At 40.6% G+C, this 23,136-nt stretch overlaps 1 protein-coding gene across 4 annotated transcripts in view; it reads right to left on the bottom strand.

The window, feature by feature from the left end:
• The window catches only part of lrfn1 (leucine rich repeat and fibronectin type III domain containing 1), a 209,768-nt gene that overhangs the window by 40,731 nt on the left and 145,901 nt on the right, over positions 1 to 23,136 (bottom strand). For all 4 annotated transcript variants that reach the window (XM_088300165.1, XM_088300170.1, XM_088300169.1 and 1 more), the window contains one exon: positions 21,949 to 22,008. The gene's annotated coding sequence lies outside the window, so the exon portion shown is untranslated. The remainder of the gene's footprint in view (positions 1 to 21,948; positions 22,009 to 23,136) is intronic.

Below are 23,136 nucleotides of genomic sequence, written 5' to 3'. Positions count from 1 at the left end.
TTGCATCGATTTTCATCTCTTCATATCTGGGTTGCGGACGACTGGAGTCATTGCTTGTCTTTTTTGCGTGCAGTGGGGTGGTGCCACTGCCATCCTGGACTGCTGCCAGGCAATCTCAGAGCGCATTTGGACAAACAACCCCTCGGACTCATATTTGCACCTATGGACCAGTTAGACCGTGCATGTTTTTGGAATAGGGGAGGAAAACGGAGCAGCTGGAGACAACCTACGCAGGCACAAGGAGAGTGGCTTCCAAAGAAGATATAAAAGCGCCTGCCTGGGAAACAGATGTGGGAACTGCTATTTCACCGTTCTGCCAGGACAGAACGTCATGGGAACTTTTTTTAATTGCCACTGCAACCTCAGGTCTGGTTTTTAATTGTTTAAATTCCAAATAGGGCTCTGTAATTAATCAAAATTCAATTCCGATTACAATTATTCCACTCAATGATTACCAAATTGGCATGAGCCAAAAAAATTATTATTTTATATATATATACACATATATATATAAATAAATTGTTCGTTTTGACAAGGAAATCATCCTCAAATTCATACATTTGCACCTTTTAAGACCAAATAAATTTTATTTAAATTATTATTTAATATTGTCTTAATTTAGTTTTGTGCCCCCCCCCAAATAAAAATCATTTCAATCATCGTGATTTCAATGATTACCAAAATAACCTTAGATGAATATTTTTTTCAAAATCGAGCAGCCCTAATTGCAACTCACACAATGCACGCTAACGCTAAAAATGAAAAGTGTTGCAGACAGTCAAAACCAAGTCAGAAAAAAATATTTTTCTTCATTCCTTTCGTTTCATCTTGTACACCGTCCAACACAAAATGACATGAAATCTGTTTCGAAAGTGGCTCGGTTCACTCCGAATGTATTGAAACAAGCTCATTTTGCAGTGCGTAACCCCCGACTTTAACTCCCTCTAAGTCTTGTAGACCAATCGTGTTATTTAAACAAAGATCATTCCGGATGTTAGTCCTTAAAGATCGCTAAAGTCTTGTCAAAATCAGAGTAGGTCAAAGCGCTGTGAACATCAAACAACCTCATGTGGTTTTAATCAAAAGCAACTGGCAAGGGACAACTGATTAAAAAATAAAATGGGAGTCTAGCAAAACTAAATAATAAACCGACTTGCGTTTAAAATTGTGACACGAAAACAAGAGGCATTTTTTTCTCCCCCAGTTTACGGCTTTCATGTAGGTTAATTGTTATCTGGAATGTTCATTTTTGGCCTTGCGTGTCGCTTCCGTTTTGTAGTGCTTCCAAACAGTCCTCATTAGCGAAATTCTCATGGAAAAAAAAGAAAAAGAAAGACTCGTTAACATGCGAGCTCAGTGAGAGCTCCAACTACATCCACAACACTAATAGGACTTCTCTTTCCTTGTTGGCTTAAAGTTAAGCGCCAGCTTACAAACACAGACAGAACCATCCATCTCCATGGTGACTAAGCAAACTCCATCTGCTGATGGAAAGCGGCTGAAACGGTTGAAAGCGCAGAGGAAAAAGAGAAGAAACAAAAGAAAAAACGGGCGGAATGGCTTTAACTTCGCAAATAGGCACAAGATTGATGACTTTCAGACTGTGTGGATGATGAAACACTGTCTCATTTCATTACAGGGAAATGAATAAATCACACAGGAGGATTAGACTTTGCGTCCGCCTAATTCTTGAGGAGTAGATTTTCAAAATAGCTTTGCTAATTACAAGCGTAATTCCTCCACAGGTGTCTTTATGAATCTTGTGAATGTGCAGGATTTGGCAGTGCAGCTGGGCTGCATGGTGCAATTCATTGAAATACAAAATGCAGTTATCTGGTAGCAGAACAGCAGGCTGCGGATCGCACACGTGAGCGGACAAAAGACAGCCTTGCGTTGCTATAAATCATTCATCAAAGTGTTTTTGAAAACTGGCGGGAGTGATCGTCAAACATAAATGTCTTTCAATTTGAATTTTGTGCGAGCACAAGGCTTTTATTGTACTTCCACCCGAACAGGAGGAGGAAATCATAAAGTGCAACGGATCGCAGAAACATTTGTCAATTACTTTAAAAAAAAAAAAAAAAAAAAAGGGTCTCTACGCAGAGCCGCGATTATCCATATTGTCGTTATCCCAATTTGACCCATATCGCCAATTTTTTTTTTCTTCACAAAATTACATTCCCTATGCTACTGCATGTCGCCCTCCATTTGTCACAAACGTCGCACAATCAACAAGATTTCACGGCGGCTTGAGAAAAGAAGTCACATTGCAAAAGCGCAGCTATTGCGGCATTTTCTGTTTTATACAAAAAATAAAATCAGGTCACAGCCGTAGGGATGGAGTTGTTGAATTCTAATTTCAGGATCAATCTAAAATGCACTGTAACATTTACACAGGAAATTAAAGGGGAAGTCAAGTCAAAAATGTAACGTTCTATGCGCCCCCTATGCTGTGTCCATCTCAGGAGCAGCCATTTTGCCTCGGACTGCAACTTGCTGTCGACTTAAAATGACACCACAGAGCATAAAACGGGTGGATTGCCGCTTAACTCATCCATTCGTTATCAGATCGGCTTCATCCCAAAAGGGTCGCGGGCCTGCTGGAGCCTATTCCAGCTATCTCCGGGCAGTAGACGGGCTAACAAGTTTCCAGCCAATCGCAGAGCACACAAAGACAAACAACCATCTGCGAATCACACTGGATAATTTGGAGTGCATGTTTTGGGAATGCGGGCGCAAACCGGAGTACCCGCAGAAAACCAACGCAGGCACGGGGACACCATGCAAATTCCACACAGGAAGCCCGAAACCGGAATCGAACGTTGCACCTCTGAACTGTGAGGCAGACATGCTAACCAGTCGCGCACCGTGCCGCCCTGCTTAATTCATATTCCGTATATTCCCCAATATTTATCAGTCCTGTACTTTTTGCACAATTTGCTGTTCTCTAACAAAGAGCTGAACGTGAACATTCACAACAGTTGTTTGATCCCTGAATTGGCCGGTACACTTCCTGAGCATCGAGTGTCGCAGAACGTTGAAAGAAAGATACGGGAAGAGTTACAGAAAGACGGAAAAGCGGACATCCTTGCAAGAACCGTGAATTTTTACATTCAGGTCCCCGCAATGTTGTGTGTGGGACATCTCAAGACATCCACTGTCACGAACAGTTTTGTAAAAGACAATTTTGATGCTCTCAATCAAAGCTTTACAATGTCCTCCCGCCGCCCCATTGCGCTTTAACCTGAGACTGCAAACGATCGTCGTGAAAACCAAGCGATTTCACACCTCGCCGGCTGCTGCATAACTAAGTTCTGCGGCCCTCCGCCAAGCACCGTCTCCATCTCGAGATGAGGAGCATGATTACCTTGTAGCGTAAGGGTTCATTTTTTTTTTTTTTTTTTTGGTCGCTAGCAAGTTCACTTGCTTTATCCCGACTTTACGACGCCACATTTGCCGCATAACAAAAACAACAAATTCAAGTTCCTTTCGGCAACATGATGTCGACAATGCTTCCAGAGAATGGGGGGTGGGGGGGGCATTATGCTAAATTCTGGCATCCAGACAAACATTTAGCATGACGGGTATTAGCATATTTTTCTACATGTAAACCATTAAAGAGGATTACGGAAGGTTGGAAATTTGCACAATAAATGAAGCAGGCAGAACAAAAAAAAAGGGATGTGTGTGGCATAAGCCTCTGGTATATAGTGTATCAATGACTATGAGACACTGCGACAACACATTCTGGAGGAGAGGAAAAAAAAGGTCTTTATCATTTTTTACTACCCTGTACCTCGCCAAAAAACATTTTAGCAAGCACAGAGCACAAACATCATTTGCGAAATGGATGTGACAACTTGTGGAAATCCTCTACTTGTGCTTTAGGATTTTGACTGACTTACATGAACATAATGAAATTCTCTGTTGACCCTTTAGAGCAGGCGTGGGCAAACTACGGCCCGGGGGCCACATGCGGCCCGTTAAACGTTTTAATCCGGCCTGCCAAACTTGAAAATTAAATGAATAAACAATGTTTTATTTTCTAAATACTCTGGTGTGTCAAACAAACATATATTTTGTGGTAACGCTTTTGTTCATTTTTATTTAAAATTAAATGTATTTTTTTTTCTCCGATGTGGTGAGGTTTACCAAAACACTGCATCCATCTGCTCCACATGCAATCCAACCCTTATTTCTCCTTCATGACAAATTGTCACCCTGATATAGAAAAGAGAAATTAAAATCTTGACATAACTGACTGCATTCGTTTATTTTGAGGTGGAAAATGGCATTTTAAGATTCAGCTCATTTCATCAGCTGAAGTTAAAAATACAGGAGAATCAACCTACTAAATACCCCCCCCCCAAAAAAAAAGAAAATGACCTCATTATGTTTTACATAATAACCAATGAAAGTGTGTATGAAGAGAAACAATCCTGAAAAGGAAAAGCAATTGTGCTAATAAATCAAGTGTAGACAACCTTGGATTTAAAAAAAAAAAAAAAAGAAAAAAAAAAAAGGCAATAAAGAGTGGTTACCTGTGCAACATAAGCCTCTGGCACAAATAAATGACTGTGAGAGACACTGCGTCAACACATTTTGTAAACTTGCAGCTTTTATCATTTTTTTACTGCCCCCCCTCCACCCCAATAAAGACAAAAAAATGTATTTGAGGCAGCCGCAAGCACAAGCATGATTTGCTAAATGAATGTGACAAGTTTTGTGTAAACAAGAGCTGGTGACCGATGATGAATCACAGCAGCCCGTCAGCCATTTTTCTTTATTTGCAGTCCGTAAATGGTTTCGTCCTGGCGTTGGGGCGGCTACAGCGACCAACACACAATAAACAACAATAAAACGTAGGTTAAAGCGTAAACGCTCTTCATTTCCGCTGCACCATGGAAACATCCAAGCCCGACGTGGAAATGTTGCGTAATTTGTCGACGGGCTTGATAAGGCCATTGATGACATGTCCAAGGAGGAACCCAAGCAGGTTATCTGAACAGCCGCCGCTTATTGCTTTCCTGAGATCAATGTATTTAATTTGTCTTTTAGCTCGATCAGATAAGGCGCAATGGGTTAATTAGCAGTCATATTAGAAATTATAGCCTGTAAGTTTATGTCACATGTAAGCAGTCACAACAATTCCTAATTTTAAGTAAATAGAAAGCCCCAATTTGATTAAAAAAAAAAAACGATGCCTTGAAATACAAGTTTAATTTTGTTGCCGTTGACGACGGTTAGTGCTGTCGGACAACAAGACAATATCATTCTGTGTCTCGGCCCGGGCGACACGTCACCAACCAGACCCCGCCCAATTGGCGCGTCAAGATTCTGTCGAACGGCGCATCTGTTCTATGCCAGAAATATACCAAAAAGAAAAAAAAAAAAAGACAACGGATGTGTTTCTGTCGGACATCTACACCGCCCGGTGCCTCAGCAGGGCTCTCAACATCATCAAAGACAATACCCACCCAAACTCACACCTGTTCGACCTGATGCCCTCTGGCAGGCGCTACAGGTGCATCAAATCAAGGACCAATAGACTGAGAAACAGTTTCTTTCCGAGAGCCATCTCCATTCTAAACTCTCACACACACACACGACCACCCGTACCTTGCAGAACAGCAACGTGATGTGTTTTTATATACCCTATTCAGTATTATTTTCCATTGCACTAACTGAATTATTGTTGTATTGCACTGGAGAGGGGAGCTCTCTAATCTCGTTGCACACTTGAGTACAATGACAATAAAGGGATTTCTGATTTCTGATTCTGATTTATTTTATTTATTGTTTTTAGCCCAGCACAGGATATTTGCACACGGGACACAGCGTGTACTTTGTATTATTTCCTCCATTTTCTCCATGTTGTTTGGTGTCCGACTCACGACACAAACACAATTTTTTACATCAGTCATTCATTTTTTTCCCCTCCATGTCACGAGAAAAATGATTGCATGCGTATGAAAGGGTAGAAAAGGCATGCATGTGATTATAGCAATCGATGAACAAAACGGATGGCTTGATATGCATATTAATGTTTTGAGATAATTATTCATTAGTGTATCTTTTCCAGTAACCTCCTTCAAGGCAACTTGCATATCACATTCCCAATAGTGTTCCATGCACACAAATACATTTACAATCTCATGTATAATTGATTTGCTTTGGCAAATATGGCGCAAGCAAAAAGAGAGCCGCGTATTATTTTTGCGCGAGGTTCTCAGTGACTCCTCCCGGTGCATTTGACAGCTGTAAACATACGCACACTGCTGGCATGACTGCACTTGCCATCTATAATGGATATGGAGTCGTGTGGAGTGGAACAAGTCACCTCTTGTGGGAAGCTGGGACTCTTAGAAATGTTAACATTCGCTGACTTCCGCAAATCTAAGATGCGTTTGCCAGGAATGACAATCAGAAAGCAATGTTGGGAGGGGCATTTCGTCAAATGGCGGCTCTGAATAAATGCCGTGCCCCAAAAAAAATCCCAGGGTGTGTGACCCAAATAAGAATTAAACGCCTCCCTCAAATAGATGCCTCCCTTTCCAGATAGGAACAAGATTTCGGATGTTGTTTTTTTTCCACACACGGACAGTAAAGAAACCGGTGAGATTCTTTGGAATGTAGTTGCTAACCAAAAAAACAGCATCTTATATGAACGAATCACGCTAATAGATTCCGAGGTGGTCGCCCCCTGGCGCGTGCCCATGTTGATGTTGCGCCAAAACTAGCTTGCCTCCTTGTATTGCGTTCAGTGAACCTCTTTTGTGGGTTCCGGGTTCGGTTCCGCCATTTTGCTGATATTTTTTGTACAGTTAATAACTCTATTTTGGTGTACCGTTCATCTCTTCTGCGTGTAATTCCACGGTCAACCAATAGATGGCGGCACACTAGTTTGAGACGACGTAAATTTAAAAGAAGAACGGAAACAGGAAGTAGTTCAACACAGCTTAGTGTTTGTACATTCAAAGTTCTGTATCAAAAAAAATTTAAAAAAAAATGTTTGTCAGTTGCTTACAATTTTTAATCAGAATTAATCACATGATTTTCATAGTTAACAAGCTATTTTTCTTTTTTTTTTTGTGATTACTGCGTATGGGTTGTTCCGTTCGAGTCCTTTGATTTCGTTTTGACCTCCAGTTTCACTTGACATTAGTTGTACCAAAATGAAAACAAAGGCCACACCCCATCGGAAGCTTTCGACAGAACCCTGACGCCACTATTTTTTTTTTTCCAGAGACGTTTAACTCGTGATCCATGTTCCATGGCATGTTTCGCTCGAGCGTTTTTTTTTTTTTTTTTCTTTGGCGTTGGCTGTTTATGTGCGTGATTGCTCCGTTTGAATCCGTGTTGATCTGAGTGAGCACAGTTGACACAGCGCCGACCATGATGACCGGGTCATCATGGTCGGAAGCCCTTGGAAAAAAAAAAAGGCTGCATGTCACAGCTACTGGCCTTCAAAAGCATTTAAGTGGCAAAAAAAAATAAAATAAATAAAAGATGGATTCCTGTTGCTGGAGGCTGTGCATCATCACGCCCCCTCCTCGCTCTGCTTTGTCCGCTCATAAATGTTTTTCAATCGATAGCAAGAAATTCCGCGACAAGGTTATGACAGTAATCTCATTTTTTCTTAGAAGAATGGTTCTTTTGATATGAAGCGAAGGTCCACTTCACATGCTCAATAGAATTTGGGAAACACAGCATCGCCTCGTTTAAAGATGCAAACAAAGGAAAGCTAACCCTTGCCTCTTATTTATTTGACTATATGTTACACACAAGATTTGTGAAGCTAAATGTTTTTTCAACAGTCTAGAGCAGGCTATTCAATCCTGTTCCTTGAGGTCTGCTGTCCTGTTTGTTTTCCATCCCTCCCCGCTGCAACACATCTGATTCAAATGATCAGATAATCAACAAGGTCTGGAGAAGCGGGATAACAATCTTTCACTCGGGTTTGTTGAAGAACGGAGAGACGGAAAACTGTCAGGAGAGTGGACCTTGAGGAACAGGATTGAAGACCCATAAAACAAATAGAAACCCCAAAGCCTTTTCCCCAAAAATTATAAATATAGATGTTTTTTTTTTTTAAGTCAAGATTCGAACCTTCCAAACTTTGACGCAGACGAGCTCACCACTAGCTCACGACCAAAGACCCTCCACCACTTAAACCTTTCCGTTCCCTCCGAGCCCATTTGAATGTCATCAGCAGACGTCAGCAAGGAAACGGAAAAATTTTTTTTTTAAAATGACAGCGAGTACGACGAACGCGTCACCCGCTCACCTCATTAATTGAAGTTAACGGGTGCACCACTTGAGGCTTCAACACTCCAATTTGCTATTTGTAGCTGATGAAAGGTCAGCTCGCTCCAATTTATTTGCCAGAAGGAGAAGAACAGCGAGAATAAAGCACGCAGCTTAATCAGAGTGAGGCGTGTGAAACTCAGGTTTCTCATCAGTAAGCAGCCTTGCCTTACATCGGAATATCTGTAAACCAGCTCATAAATAGTGACCCAAATCATCACATAGAAACTCCCATCACACTTTGGTCACGTGCGCCGAATAGAGGCAAAGGTCAATTCTACGGACTCAATATTTGAAGTCATCTTTGGACAGGGCCATCCATTTTGCAGCTAAATTAGCAACTAGATGCGGGCATTGAAATTGGTGTCAAATTGTAACTAGAATGTGTGTAATAGGAAAATATATCACATAAATAGTGAACAGCAAATCTAATGAGATCCAGCACAAGAGATGGCGTGCACGTCCTGCAGGGAAGGGAACTGCTGCACTTGTGGCGAGTGATGGGCCTTGATAGTAGGGCTGGGGGATATGGCTGAAAACTATATTGTAATGCAAGTATGTCACATCAGTCAAATTATTATTAGTATTATTTATTCTTTTTTTTTTACTTTTAAAAATAAAAAAAGGGAAAAGGGCTCAATTCTGATATGTTTTATTTTAAAATGGAACTTTCAAAATGAACTAGAGAAAAAGTGTGTCCGGGGAGAGGCCTTGTTGGGGGGCTTAAATGCCTTTAAGTACATGCTTATTAAACAAATTCAGTGAGTTACAACATTTAAATTTTTTTGTTGTTGTTTTTTAGGTCCTAGAAAACAGACAACTTAGTTTTAAAAGTCTTACAAAAAGTGCACGATCTCCCAGGCTCAGCTGCATGTCTTATAACTCAATGAAAACAACCGTCTTTTTAAAGTTAACCACGGCAAATAGTTGTCTATTAGTTGTGAGTTGAGGTCAACTGACATTTATTAAAATTTAGGCAAAGTCTGTCGCCTTACCGTCCTCCGCTCGAGGCACCTCTCCTGTAGTGCATGTGACTCGAGGTGAAAAAGCAAACCGGCAGCTTACAGCTGATTGGCTGCTACCCACTGCACAAGGAACCAATCAGAAGGTGCTGTGGACGGGCCAATCTGCTTCTGCAGGCAGGGCCACCAGCACAGCAGAGAGAGATTGCGATAGAGAGAGACAGATAGAACCAGCTATTAATTTATCGGCCTTGAAAGTTACAAAAAAAAAAAGGCATAATTGTCAAAATGCCAAATACCGGCCCGGCCAATAATCGGTCTATCACTACCCTTTGCGAAATGATTAAATGATAACTTCACTTGACAGTTGAATCTGCTCTGGGTCAGGCTGCTTTCAAACGACAACAGACCCACCCCAAATCCTTTGTGGTCTTGGAATAGTTGGTGTGATGCCCACTTGTTTGATTACTGCTCTGTTAAGTGACCAAACAAACTGCACCAAGGGAGAAAATGAACTAGATATAGAATTTAAAAAAAAAAAAAAAAGAGACAGCACAGAGCTCTGCCAAGGAGTGGGATTCCTGGCAAAGACCAGTTTAAAACAAATGTGGTGTTTCTGGATGACTCTCGCGTGCACTGATAAATTTGCTATCAAAGTCAAATGATGTGATGGGGATCTGCCAAGTCTTAGGGTTTAGGAATTCACTTACCAAACTAACAAAGTCGAGGTTAACTCGACTGTGTGCTCAATGGAGTAATGATATCGGATAGTACAAACTTCGGGGAAGTTGTGAATCGCCGTTTAGTGAAATTGTAGAGTGGCAAAATAATCAAGCAGGCCTTTGCACTTGTAAGCTAGCGGAAATAAAACGAAATGGGTCATCCACGTCAAAGTGGACCAACCACGACTCAAGAGAACACATGGTCCTCAGTCCGCTCTCTCTCAGTGGACTTGAGTGACTCGTAAAAAAAAAGTCACATGACAAGCTGGCGCAACCTCTTGTGACCTAAAAGATGAGCGCGGGTATGTGTGTGTCCTACGTCACTTGGAAGCCTTTTAGCGAGCAAGAGGTTATTCTTGACTCAACCTTTGTGGATATAACATGACTGAAAATCCTCACAGACACATTACCATAAATAAAATACAGTCAGTGGACTCGCACTTGAATAGACACGCTTACACACACACACACACACACAAAAAAAAAGTCCTGAATTTGGATTCAGGGGAAAGCGTCGAGGCCGCTATCAAAGTGAGAAAGCCATTAGGGTCTTCATTGATCTATTTATTTAGCCAACGTCTTTGTTAAAAGTGAGTGGACTTCACCTCACTTTCTTATCTGCCCCGATGGCCGCTTGCACACCTGTTAAATCAACATTTAAAAAGAAGGAGGAAAAAAAAACAAAAACATGTCGAGGTCTGTCTGCCATAAGCTTAGACGCTATAAACGTCAAGGTTATAGACTCGACGCATGGATAAATTCGCTATACATTACCTTTATGGCTGCTGGGGACGTTTAGTTTTTGTTTCATTACCCTCGTGACTATTTGTGCACAGGCCTTAATGCTAATGATGGTGCCTAAATCCAAATGAAGAAAAAAAAAATTGCAATAACTACGTGCACATTCGTGCACACGCACACACACATGCATACTGTGTGCAACTACTGATTACTTGAATAAGGGATTTAAACTATCGATCATTAAAAAAACATTTTTTAATTTCCATCCCTTTATTAAAAAGCAGGATTTTAGGTCAAATTGACAGAAAATGCAAAACTATGTATGACTTAATTCCCGGTATGGGCTGAAACATGTCAGAATAAATGTAATAAATCGAATATTTCAGAACTGAATTAAATATTTCATGAATTTGAATTACTCATGAATTCTCAAATTCTTATCATCACATGTATTTACTTAATGGCATTTTAATTAATTGATATATTTTTTACATTTTTTATGAGGGTTTGTATTTTTAAAATGGCATTTGGATTTAATTAATGTCGTTATTTATTTAGGGCCATTTCCTTAATGGCCTTTTTATTTCGTGACACTGCACCACATTGAAAAGTTCCATTAAAAGCGCAAAGAGAAAAGTCACTCGGGAAAAGCCCGTACGTCCAAATATGGTCAACGTGTTCACAAATTGAAACTATTAGTCTACCCTCGGTCAATATTTTGCATTATTAATCCATTTAAAGTGTTGAAATGGAAAGAGAAGAAATCTATTTTAAATCTCTGGTACACTTCCTCACTCCACAGAAGCTGTGGAGCAATGCGTCACTTCAAGATTGAAATTTAGACAAGTGAAAGTTGTTAGGTCAGATATATTAAGCCTGTTTTATTAAAAATGAATACGGCCACACCATCTATTTAAATGAGACCCAAGTACAAGTCCCCCAAAAGGCCACCTGGAAAGTCAGACGAAAAAGACAAAAAAAAAGAAAAACAGAAAGAAACCAATTTCACAGAATGACGCAAAATTCAGTGGACATCTATCATAACAGGCATCAACGCTAGATTGAAACAAATCACATCACATCACACGTACATGACATCAAACGAGTAGAAAACATAAACAAGTCAGGCAAGAGATGTCCTTCATGCGCTCCCAAGCAGCAAATGCTGCATTCTTTCATCCTTCCCTCGCCTTGGAAACAAATCACGCTTCACCTTGTTATTTACATATACAGTAATCCTCAGCACAGCCTCCCCCTTCACGCTCATTTTGATATCCTACATATTTACGATTAGGGGTTCGGCGGCGCCTTACAGCGAGAGGAATAAATTACACATTGGTAGCGGGAATGCTACTCAGAGGTCACATGCATTCTGCTGCCATTTTAAAAAGGAGGCGCATGCTAGGAGAGGACGAATAACGGCGCAAGCGAGCGCCTTTAAACGTGTGGCCATCAGGGGAGGAGCTGAATAATTTATCGCTTCTTGAGTTGTTCCGTACAATGGAGCGGGGGGGGGGGCGTAGATAAAAAAAAAAAAGGGAACAAGATGTCTGTCACATCTGTGCTCGTGAAGGCGCAGCTCCAATTTCCTTATCTCTATTTCCGTCTCATCTATCAAAACGTTGACTCGATGCAGTACGCCCGCAGCATGTAGAGTGCAGGGATAAAACTTGGACATGTCGCCAGCCAATCACAAGGCACAAAATTAGGGATGGGCGCGTTCCAATACGAGCGATCAGTATTAGGCAAACTGACATAGAGTAAGTCCTCCTCTGCAGTAGGTAGCGCTATACTGTTACCGTTTTATGCATTGGCGATCATGTGTCATAAAGAAAGGTCTTCGTTCACAATTTTTTGTCATTGTGGCCATAATTAAGAGCTATTATTAATTAATCGGTCAGATCCTAATTTAGTTTCAACTCGAAATATAGACAATTCTTCAACACTTTTGTGGAGAGGCATAAATTACTCTTGGCTTTTATTTATTATTATTATTATTATTTTTTTTTTTTTTTAATTTTTGCTATTTGTCGCAGGGCTCTGTATTGTCAAGACAAACAACAAGTCACACTTACATTAACAAAAATAAACAATTTTAGTCTTTAACTTACCGAACATGCAATGTTTATGGAACTGGGGAGGAAGCCGCTGAACAGAGCGAAAACGCACAAGCACAGGGCGAATATGCAAACGGCATACAAATAAAGGCCAAACCCGAGATTCAAACTCTGAACATTCAAACTGTGAGGCGAACGGCTAACCACTCGTCACGCATTCTCGAATTGTGCAATGATAAAAATTGCTAATAGCTCTCACAGTTTCAATGTTGCACCGAGTGCATCTATTCAATTCAATTAAAGAATGCCTACAGTGAATAAAGCTGAGCGCAGGAAAAAAAAAGCTTGTTAGCTGCACAGAAAAACCTGACTAGCAGAACCTTGCAGGAAGAAAAAAAAAAAAAAAAAAAAAAAAAAAGGTCACAGACGCTCTGCTACAATTGGGAACGTCAACGCGCTAACACCATCATTACGAACAGGTATGTGACCGCACATGAAGCTGTTCCTGCACGTCGCCTACCGCAGAATGTGGGTTGCCCGGAGACGTCCGTGGCTCCGGTTGCCACGGCAACCCTCTTACATACTGTCTGTGCCATATTTCTCATGTGTTCATTACGTCTTTCTGATTGGCAGACAACCCAATCGATCAATCGTCTGTGTCACTTATATCGTTTTTATTTTTGTATCATTTATTTATTTATTTTTTTCCAAAATTGTTTTCAGGCCATTTTTGTTGCATGAAATGAATACTAGCTGAATTTGCCAGAGGATACTGAGTAAAAATAAATTTGATTGGACAGTGATGTCACTGGTGGTTGTCTGCCTCACCTTTCCTATATGAAATTTGCATGCTCTCGCCACGCTGGTTCATTGAAAACGCAAAATTGACCGAAGAGATTAATGTGAGTGTGAATTAGGCCTAAATAAAGTTCTTGCATTTTTTTCCTTCAATATTGCTGCCACAAAAAAACAAAACAAAACAAAATTTATCGCGTAAAAATCGAACAAATTATCACATGAAAACGTGAAACTTATGACAAAAGCTTATTATATAATTATGTAAAAATGTGAAACTTACGTAAAACTGAAAATTCCCAATTACAATTTTGAAAATTATCATGTAAAAATGTGAAATAATTTATTTCATTATTTTAAATATTCATGTTTTACGTGATAATTATCACATAATTATAATTTAGTTAATTAATTTGTTTTTAATTTTCATGTTTACGTCTTTTGTTCCATGCCAGTCTTTCCCCCAAGTTAAGTCAAGTTCTTGTTTGGTTGATCCCAGGTATTTTTCTACTTTGGAGTTTTGATTTTCCCAGTCCTTTGTTTGCCTTTTTATCTTTAATTAAATACCATTTAAGTTACTCCTGCCTCGCCTCGACCCTCGTTTGGGTCCTCCACTTCCTCAACCTCCACGAACACCTTGACAGGGGCATTTTTTTCCTGTCTCGAGTCTCCGCTTATTTATGAGTACATGAAGGCAAGTTAACCCGAGCAACAATTGTTCATGCTATACATGACAGTAACACACTGTCATTTTCGAAACAAATCTTAGTTACCATATAATATATAGAAAGCAACGCCCCAGTATGCTTTTCTTTTGTTCCCCGCCTCTCAGCCCAAAATCTGATTGGCTAGGCTACAGCTCACTTGTAACTCAAATGAGAAGTACTCTAAAAATGGGTGGTCGGATTTCAACGGTATCTCCGTTTTGTGAATTGCCCTCTAATGGCCAAACCACACGCGAAAAAATAAATAAATAAATAAATAAATAAATTTAAAAAGACATTTCTTCCAAATGACAAGAAAGATCAATTTAAAAGTATTATTAAATCATTAAGAGCTTAAACTTGTGATGTTGGACATGAAAGACACACACAATCCTTCTTTGTTCATAGACGCTATCATCCAACATCAATAGATGAGCGTACAAAAAAAAAAAAAAAAGTTGTGACATTTTGCTGCAGGCTTTAAATGGGAAACGGTAGCAAGGAGGAATCCAAAATAAAAAACGCCACTGGCCCAAACTGTGCGCCTTTTCTCAGAATACTCCAACTTTCTCCCACTGTCACACACAGACACACGATCGGGGGTGGAAGGAAGTGCCCGCTTTAGAGCGGCCAACTTCACATGAAGCACAAGTGGAGATCCTCTTTCTGTTCCTTACAAAAATACTTTGCATGAGTCCATCTCCTGCATGGACGTCAGCGAGTCCGTTTCCGCAATGTGCAGGAATCAGATCGACTGTGTTCACTCCCACAACAGCGCATACGCACATTTCTATCCCACTGAGGGGGCAAACTGTTCGCGGAGGTCTATTCTGCAACAAATACATTTTTGTTTTTCCAACAAGTTAATCAGTGGCCAAAGGGCTCGGAAAATAAGCCATTATTTAGTTAAAACAGCCTCATTCCAGGAAAATAATTTGTCTTTTTGGAATCACCAGATAAACATCCAATTAGCGTCTGCTGACAGCTCCATGTAACAACGTCTGTGCGCTCTCTGACCTTTCCCAACTAGTTCGGCTGTCAGCGTTTTGTCTATTTCTGTCTGAACAAGTGGAGTTTTAGTAATTAAAAAAAAAAAACTAATTGTTTAAAACTTTGCTCTGTATTGTTTGATGTTTCTTAACTGAATCACACTTAATTGTGCGCTGAAACAAAATGCAGTGCAACATTAAAAAAAAAAAAAAAAAAAAAACCATATGAACACGTAATCTACTAATAACTTGTCATATTGTCGCCGTACTTTGCCTTTCCAATGTTATTTTTAAAACATGAACAAAACAGTCTAAAAAAGATCCAAGTGCATTTCAACCCATTTGAAGCTTGTGTCTGGGATCAGTTAACAATTGTATTGCGGTGCGAGGTGCCAAATCTTCCTGTGAGAGGGATGTTTGCTCACCTCCTCATCGGAATCAAAGATGTCTATTTTTCGCCCTCCCCCTACCACCTGCTGGACTCCAAACTTTGACAAAGGTAGCTGCTCTTTAATGATGACATGTGGGAGTTCTCCTGAGGATGCTGTCAAATCGTGCAGGGGATTTGCTGCGGGTGCAAAGCTGGAGGGCTGACACCTAGTGAGTGAATAAACGATATACAGCATCAAATATTTATTCAGCCGTGGATCGCTGTGCTCAGATTCTTTGAATGAAGAATGATAGATAGCTGGCTTCTGATGTGATGTCTCTTTCACGTCAAATTTGGTGTGTGGAGTAGTTCAACATTTTGGACCGCCAACAAAACAAATGTGTAGTTGAATCAACCACGACAACGTCCCTCTCATCACGCCAGTGACATGCGATGTTGTGGGCGTGAACACAGCTGATTTAATTGCCCTCCATTTGGACAATGCATTACTTCACACAATATAATTGGCGGATGGATGTGGCACAATTTTGTGTTAATACTGTTGCCCAACACTACATAAAGTTTAAAAAAAAATAAATAAATCTGGGCTCTATTTTTATTGCCAGCCGAGCTATCGAACGCTGCATGGAATTGTGTTATAATGGAGTATTTTTTTTTTTTTTCGCAGATTAAAAATTAAAAAAAGGGTGACATGCGATGTTGTGGGCGTGAACACAGCTGATTTAATTGCCCTCCAATTAAAGCAGCTCCTCCTATTTAGTTTTACCATGGTGCGTGAGAGGTGCGCTTATAACATTTTCAGATTCAAAAACTGATTGACTTGAGGTGTTCAAAGAACATTTTGAAGAAACTGCAAGGTGGTTCCAGCAGGCGTAACGTATACCGGTAGTCTAATTTTAAAACAACAATCAAATTAAACACCCTCGGTATGCATAAACATCGAGACTTGAGTCAGCTGTCTACAAATATCGAGTCCAACTTAAAAATTTGAAGAGTAAATGATATTTTTTAGATTTCATGATCATGCATATTTGACTTTACACTTTTCATAAACTTCTACAAAAAATCATGTATGGTTGGTTCAATGGCAACTAAATTGACTAAAGACTAAATTAAAAGTTCTACAAAAGACGGTCAACTCAATTGTCACCAAAGTTGACATAAAAATATGTCCACTGAAGACTCTGTCAAATTACAAAAAAATGTTCATTCAAGAATTGAATGGAACTTTTCAGAGAAAAACAAATTTGATTTAATTGAAAACTAGATTGTTGGTATGAAAGTGAATACACGTGGTCGTCTATGATGGGTCAAACGCAGAGGTCAAATTCTGCGTACGCGAGTGTACACGACAAATAATAATTTTTCTTTTCTGTCTCTGTGTGCCAGTCGTGTGATTGACAAGTGATGAGGCCAAAATGTTGCCCCAAGTCAGTTGGGATAGAGTCTTCAGCTTCCTGTGTGACCCCGAATGAGATGTGCTGGGATAAAAAAAAAAAATGGAGCGCATGATGGATGATCTGCTTGTTGATGTCACTGCAACCCGCACCGCTTTCGAGATGCGGATTGTGCGGGATGTGAGCTTCGATGTGCTTAACATGCGGAATTATGACATCATCATCATCATCATTCACCCCGGACATAGTGGATGAATTCAACTTTGGGCAACTTTCAACGCGCCTTGCTAAACAAACGATTATCATCACCGGCACACTTGAATCAATTCAATTGGCGTGCGACGCACTCCATCCGACGTCATCATAATCAGGATAATTTGTACCTTAGTCGGCAATACGGATCGACATTTGCATCTCGGCACATCATTCGGGGAACGGTACATGCAGGCAAAGGGGATTGGCGTAACAAGCAATGTGACTTTGTGCATTTGCATACAAATGTTGAGCACTCTGCATTTTCTTGCGCAACGACACTGATGAAGACGAATCCTCCCGACGTACACGCTGGCGCAGATTGCACCCGAGATGTAGCTGCTCGTGTTTTGCAGCAGCGGGGTTGAATCACCCCTCCTCCCCTGTTTAATTATAGCATCACGAGAAACGGCTTGGATACGAGTAAAAAGCAGGAAAAGAGCTCTTTGCAAGAGGAGAGTGGGGTAATGTATGTTTTGATGTGTGCGATGGCGCTCTCAGGATGGCAAAGAAGAGCTCGGCAATTTCTAAAGACATTAGACTGTCGTGTTGTTTTGTGATAACAGGCGAAAACATGCATGAGATTGAATTACCGCCGTTCAAATAGCATTTCACACAATGCCTAAAATCAGACTGATCACGACTTCCCGAAAAACACTAATCAACTCGTATCTCGACTTTAAGCGATGAGCGATTTGATCAGAAGATGGAGCAATATTTCTTTTTAAACAACTTGGATATTTACTTCAAAAAAATGCATTGGGAAAAAAATAAATACAAACCCCCACCCCCCTCAAAAAAAACAAAAAAAAAACCCCAATGCTGCTGTCAACAGTTGTAAACAAGTCGTGTGACCCACGCCAGGTGTAGCGAAGCAGCCCCGGAACATAACAGAGCCTTCCGCACTGCATTTTCTGGACTATAAGGCGCACCTGTATATACACTGCAGCAACTCTTTTTTGGAAAAAAACAAAAACAAAAAAGATATACGCGCCGCGCCAGGCTATAAGCTGTTGAAAAAAATGATGAGTTGTTTACTGCATGTACAGAACGATTTTGTACTGTGAATGTACATAAAAGTACATAAACAAATTGTTAAAACAGTGCAAAAACGCGGCACCGACTTTGCTAATCAAAACGGAAGAGACCCAAAAGAAAAAAAAAATTAGATTTATTTTGCGTATTTTCTGATCTAAAGAGCGGCCCTAGTGGTGAAATAAAAATCCACAGAAAAGCCGCACCGTTGCATTCGCTGCATGGATCAAAATCTAGGCTTATAGTCCGGAAAATACAGTCATTGTAACAGTACTGGAAGATATCTGGGGAATAATTCCAGTAGCACAACGTTGTCTTAACATGATGAAGACACCGACAAGTAACTACGGTAAAAAAAAAACTGCTTCGATTTTATGCAATCACTGTGTTTTAATTGAGAAAAACAAATAAATAGTTCTTCACGCTCGAAATAGAACCAATCAAAGGTGCCAATCTCATTTCCTGCTCTCCGTGCTCCAAAAGACAAAAGTCACCTTCCAAAAAACAACGTGGAAGTTAATTCTCCGTGCTTGTGCCAAACTCCACAATGACTTGAAATAATGAGAAAACATTTTTTTTTGAAAGACATTTCATCCTAATTGAAAAACGCTCTGTTGATTTCATTAAGACAATATGTATATGCAGGTGAAAACAACGGCAAGCATAATGCCTTCTTTATTGCTCGTCTTGCGGATCATTAACTTTCCATTTGAAACCTTTGTCAGATCCGCTGATGCGGTCCCTTTTCTGCTTCTCGTCCCCTTCCTGTGCAGTGCTGCAGGCAGACACTCCCACTGTGCATAAAAAGCCTCCTGCAGGCCTGTCAACGCCGCGATCAATTTCCTCTCATGGTCTCCCACCATGTAAACATCAGCTCTCGGGAAAACAATCCGCTTCAATATCTGCTACATTTAGCGGCCAGGACGTAGACGCTAGAAGACGTTGGGCCGTGGGTGCCAAGTCTCCACCGCGCATTCAATCTAACGGCCAGCAGGTAGCGACGGAAGGTGAAACTCTTCATGACAAGCTGCGTTCAAAGTGAAATATTTCAACAGGTTCTTAGCTGGGTCAGTTTAGTGGTTTCTCGTGCACTTTCACGTGCTTGTGGTCAGTTTTGAAAAATGCCTGTATTGAAGAATCAAAGAAAGCTATGAGAACAGTCTTCAAATTCAATATATATTATATATTTTTTTCCCGGACTATAATGCGCACCTGCATAAAAGCCGAAGGAAATCTTTTCTGAAAAAAAAAACAAAAAAAAAAACGATATACAAGCAGCACCAGACTATAAGCCGCAGTTTTCTATGTTAAAAAAAATTAGTTGTTTACTGCGTGTACAGAACAATTTTGAACTGTGAATGCACCTAGAGGTACATAAACAAATCCACAAAATAATGCCTTTTAACACAGCAATAAATTTGATAATTAAAACAGAAAAAAATCATCTAGATTTATTTAGTGGATTTTCTGAACTATAGAGCGCCCCTACCGGTGAAAGAAAAACCCACAGAAAAGCCGCAATGTTGTATTAGCCGCACGGTTCAAAATCGAGCAAAAAAAGTAGCGGCTTATAGGCCGGAAAATACGATACTTCATATTTGGTGATTTTGCTTTAATTCCAACATACTATTTAAGTAAATATCTGTTACAAGCGTCTCAAAAATAGTAGTTGAAAAACATGATTAATCGGATTTTTTTTTACGATTAATTAGTTAAAATAAATATTTTAAAAAAAATAATAATAAATATATATATATATATATATATGTATCCTTGTTATTAATGTTATTAAATCATCTGGAAATGTTTTAAATGATGAAAAAAAAAAACTGACTTTAAGAGCAGAATGGCGCTAGTCCTGAAGATGTTTGTATAAAAGAAAGAAAACATGATGAAACACAAAGTAACAGGCGTGCAAGATGTGTTGTTTTCTTACGACAAGAAACATTTTGCCCTCCGAGGGTTCGCAGTGAGCACACATGTGGCATCGCTGCAAAACCCAATGGCAAAAGAGCACAGCGTCGTTTGCACTCGCTTTTGATCGCTTCTCTTACGAATGCCTCAGCTGTGGATTGACGTGTAGCGTTCTAAGGGGAGAAAATAGTCTTTGGAAAGCAAGCAATCAGGTTGCATCTGCTGACATTCACAAGTTTATCAAAAGCATCTCTCATCTGAATCCTCCATCTGTGTTCACAGCACAGCCATTGCTCCTCAGAGGGAGCTTTGCCCTGTTGGGACAAGAAATTAAATCTGCTGCAGCAATAGGAGGAGGAAGAAGGAGGGAGGGAGGGGGGAGGAGAGGATGCTGGCCCGGCTGCCGGGTGGCAAAGCAGCCGCTCTGATAATGGAGCCCACTCCCACTTGCACAACCCGCCAGGCCATTCGAGCTCTGCCCATGTGAGCCCAGAGCTATCAGTGTCACACTGCGTGTGCGTGTGAGAGGAAGTGAATGCGATGGCGTATTTGCAGCGTTCCAGCTGCAGTGGAGTGCAGGCCCACAAACGACGTGGTCCTCATTGACTACGTTTACATGCAGTCAATATTTGGGTTCCAAATTCCGAAATTCGGAAACATTCGGAATAACTTGTTTACATGCGTGAGTGGACAGAGTTACTCCTGCATTTGAATAATTTGATTGAAACGGCGATTTGTGGACGTTGTGACGCAAATAGACGTCAGATCTTGTTTCTTTTACCGGCAATAAAACCCATTATACTCATGTCACTCAGCGCAAGAATAAAGCAAATCGGTTTCCTCCACATTCCAAACGTGTGCCGCAGTGCTGCGTCTTTGAGTCGATTGTTTACCTCTGCCTGTGTATTTATGGCGAGTTGCATCCCAGACGTACAGACTTATACGCACGTATACGTGCGTTTATTGACACACGTTGTCATTTTCACCATAGAGAGAGAGAAAATAATGTGGAAAAGAAAGAATTTAATATATTCGAGTGAAGCTCGCTACGGCAAAGGTGACGCACATACGACGACTTCCTGTACTTCAAAGACCGAGATTCCTCACGGATGTCGCAAGAGAATGCACGCAACGCAAAACAATGCCGTTTTCGAAGGAGGTAACCCAAACGTGGTTTTACTCATTCAGTACCATTGACGGCTAAAGACGTCAAAGATACATTTTTTTTTTTAAAATGACCCATCTTAATTGGTGTTACGGCCCACGATATTTCAAAGCCATTCATTTTTTTTTTTTATATTTGGCTCGGCATATGTCGACCCCAACAGGAGACCCCCAAAAAAGTCTCCAAGACCCATATTTGGAATGATGGCCTTTTTGCACCATTCCAGCTTCAATGAGTGCGGGCACCAAACAAGACGCTTCAAATGACGTAAAGCCATGTTTGTGGGAACGTTATCTGAACACGGCAGCCGAAAATGCACGCGAGGAAGGGGATACGATATTTTTCAGTCATCGGAGGAGAGAAAACGGATGAGGCCTCAAAGGCACCAAGAACACACATCCCCCGTCAGGTCTTAGCCTCTGCTACTCAGCGAAGCAACGGCTTATGCGTGTCAGCATATTATTGAAATGAGATGAAGGTTATGGGGTCGTTTTGTGCTTTCAATTTAAGAACTCACCCGACTATCGCGCCGCTCGGGGTTGCTCGCCGTGAGGCTTTACTGGAAAGCAGCTTGCGTCTGGGGAAGAAAGAGGAGGTCACAGTTTAGCGTGTGTGGCACAAATAACATCAGCAAAAAACATTTTTAATAGAGTCACCAATCGTGTAGTTTACAGCAACGTCATGAGTCGCGACTGCAGCTTTGGATTTTTTTTTTTATCCTTACAATTAGAGCAGGCCCGAAGTTTACACTTTTAAAATAAGCTCTCCCATCGCTGACCAGCTCTGATTGGAAGCCGCCATTTTCAAGTATGTATTTTATGTATGATTGAGATTTTTTTATAATGAGCATTTTCATTCAGTTTAGGTCATTCAGTATCATTCCAACAGATCCTCAATATCAGAGTTGCTTACTTTATAGCTACCGACTCTACATCATCCGCAAGTGACGATCTTGCAGTTCCTTATAAAGAGAATGGGAATGCGAGGAGCATCAAGTGGGCTGTGTTCGCTCTCACAACGACGCAGACGCCATTTCTAACTTATGCAAGAACTGCAACCGTGCACACAGTGACGCTTCACTTTGGGCTGGACACGGAAACACGACTCCTTGAGTCTTCCGTGAGCCAACGTGCAAGTTTTTTTTTTTTTGCAATGTGGTAGGAATCTAAGGTAGCCAGAGTATACCACATAGGATGCCTGACCTGAGATTCAAACCCAGAACCTCACAGTGCAGCTTATGACTTGAATGCGTTGTATACATCATGAGGTAAATTAGAGATTTGTACATTGCAGATTTTTACTGCAGAATTTACAATTTTGAACACGGTGACGTGAATTGTGGTTCACAGGTATGTAGCCACCGGCCATTTTTGGCGCACCATTAAACCCCCAATGTCTTTGATGAAATGTTTTTCGGTATATTTAGGCCAGTTTGCTTACGCATAAATAATGAAAAAAAGGATTTCGAGGTCAATTCAATGTGTTGAAATGAGAGGGGGAGGAATAAAACGCTATCTGTAATTCTCTGGGGGGGACTAACTCAACGATGTGGCCTAGTTTGCAACACTTTTTTGGCACAAAGAAAAATCAGCAAAGTTGATAGAAGTGGCTCACTTCACTCATTTGTGCTCATCTACCAGCTCCAGAGCGCGTCTATTTATTCACGCCGCCGTTATCTGAATGAGATATTTTGGAGTTATTGTAC

This window comes from Idiotropiscis lumnitzeri, chromosome 7 (genome assembly GCF_059441095.1).
Source record: "Idiotropiscis lumnitzeri isolate Australia: NSW breed Sydney's pygmy pipehorse chromosome 7, RoL_Ilum_1.0, whole genome shotgun sequence".
Taxonomy (NCBI): Eukaryota; Metazoa; Chordata; class Actinopteri; order Syngnathiformes; family Syngnathidae; genus Idiotropiscis; species Idiotropiscis lumnitzeri.
This window is presented reverse-complemented; position numbering and strand designations above follow the sequence as displayed.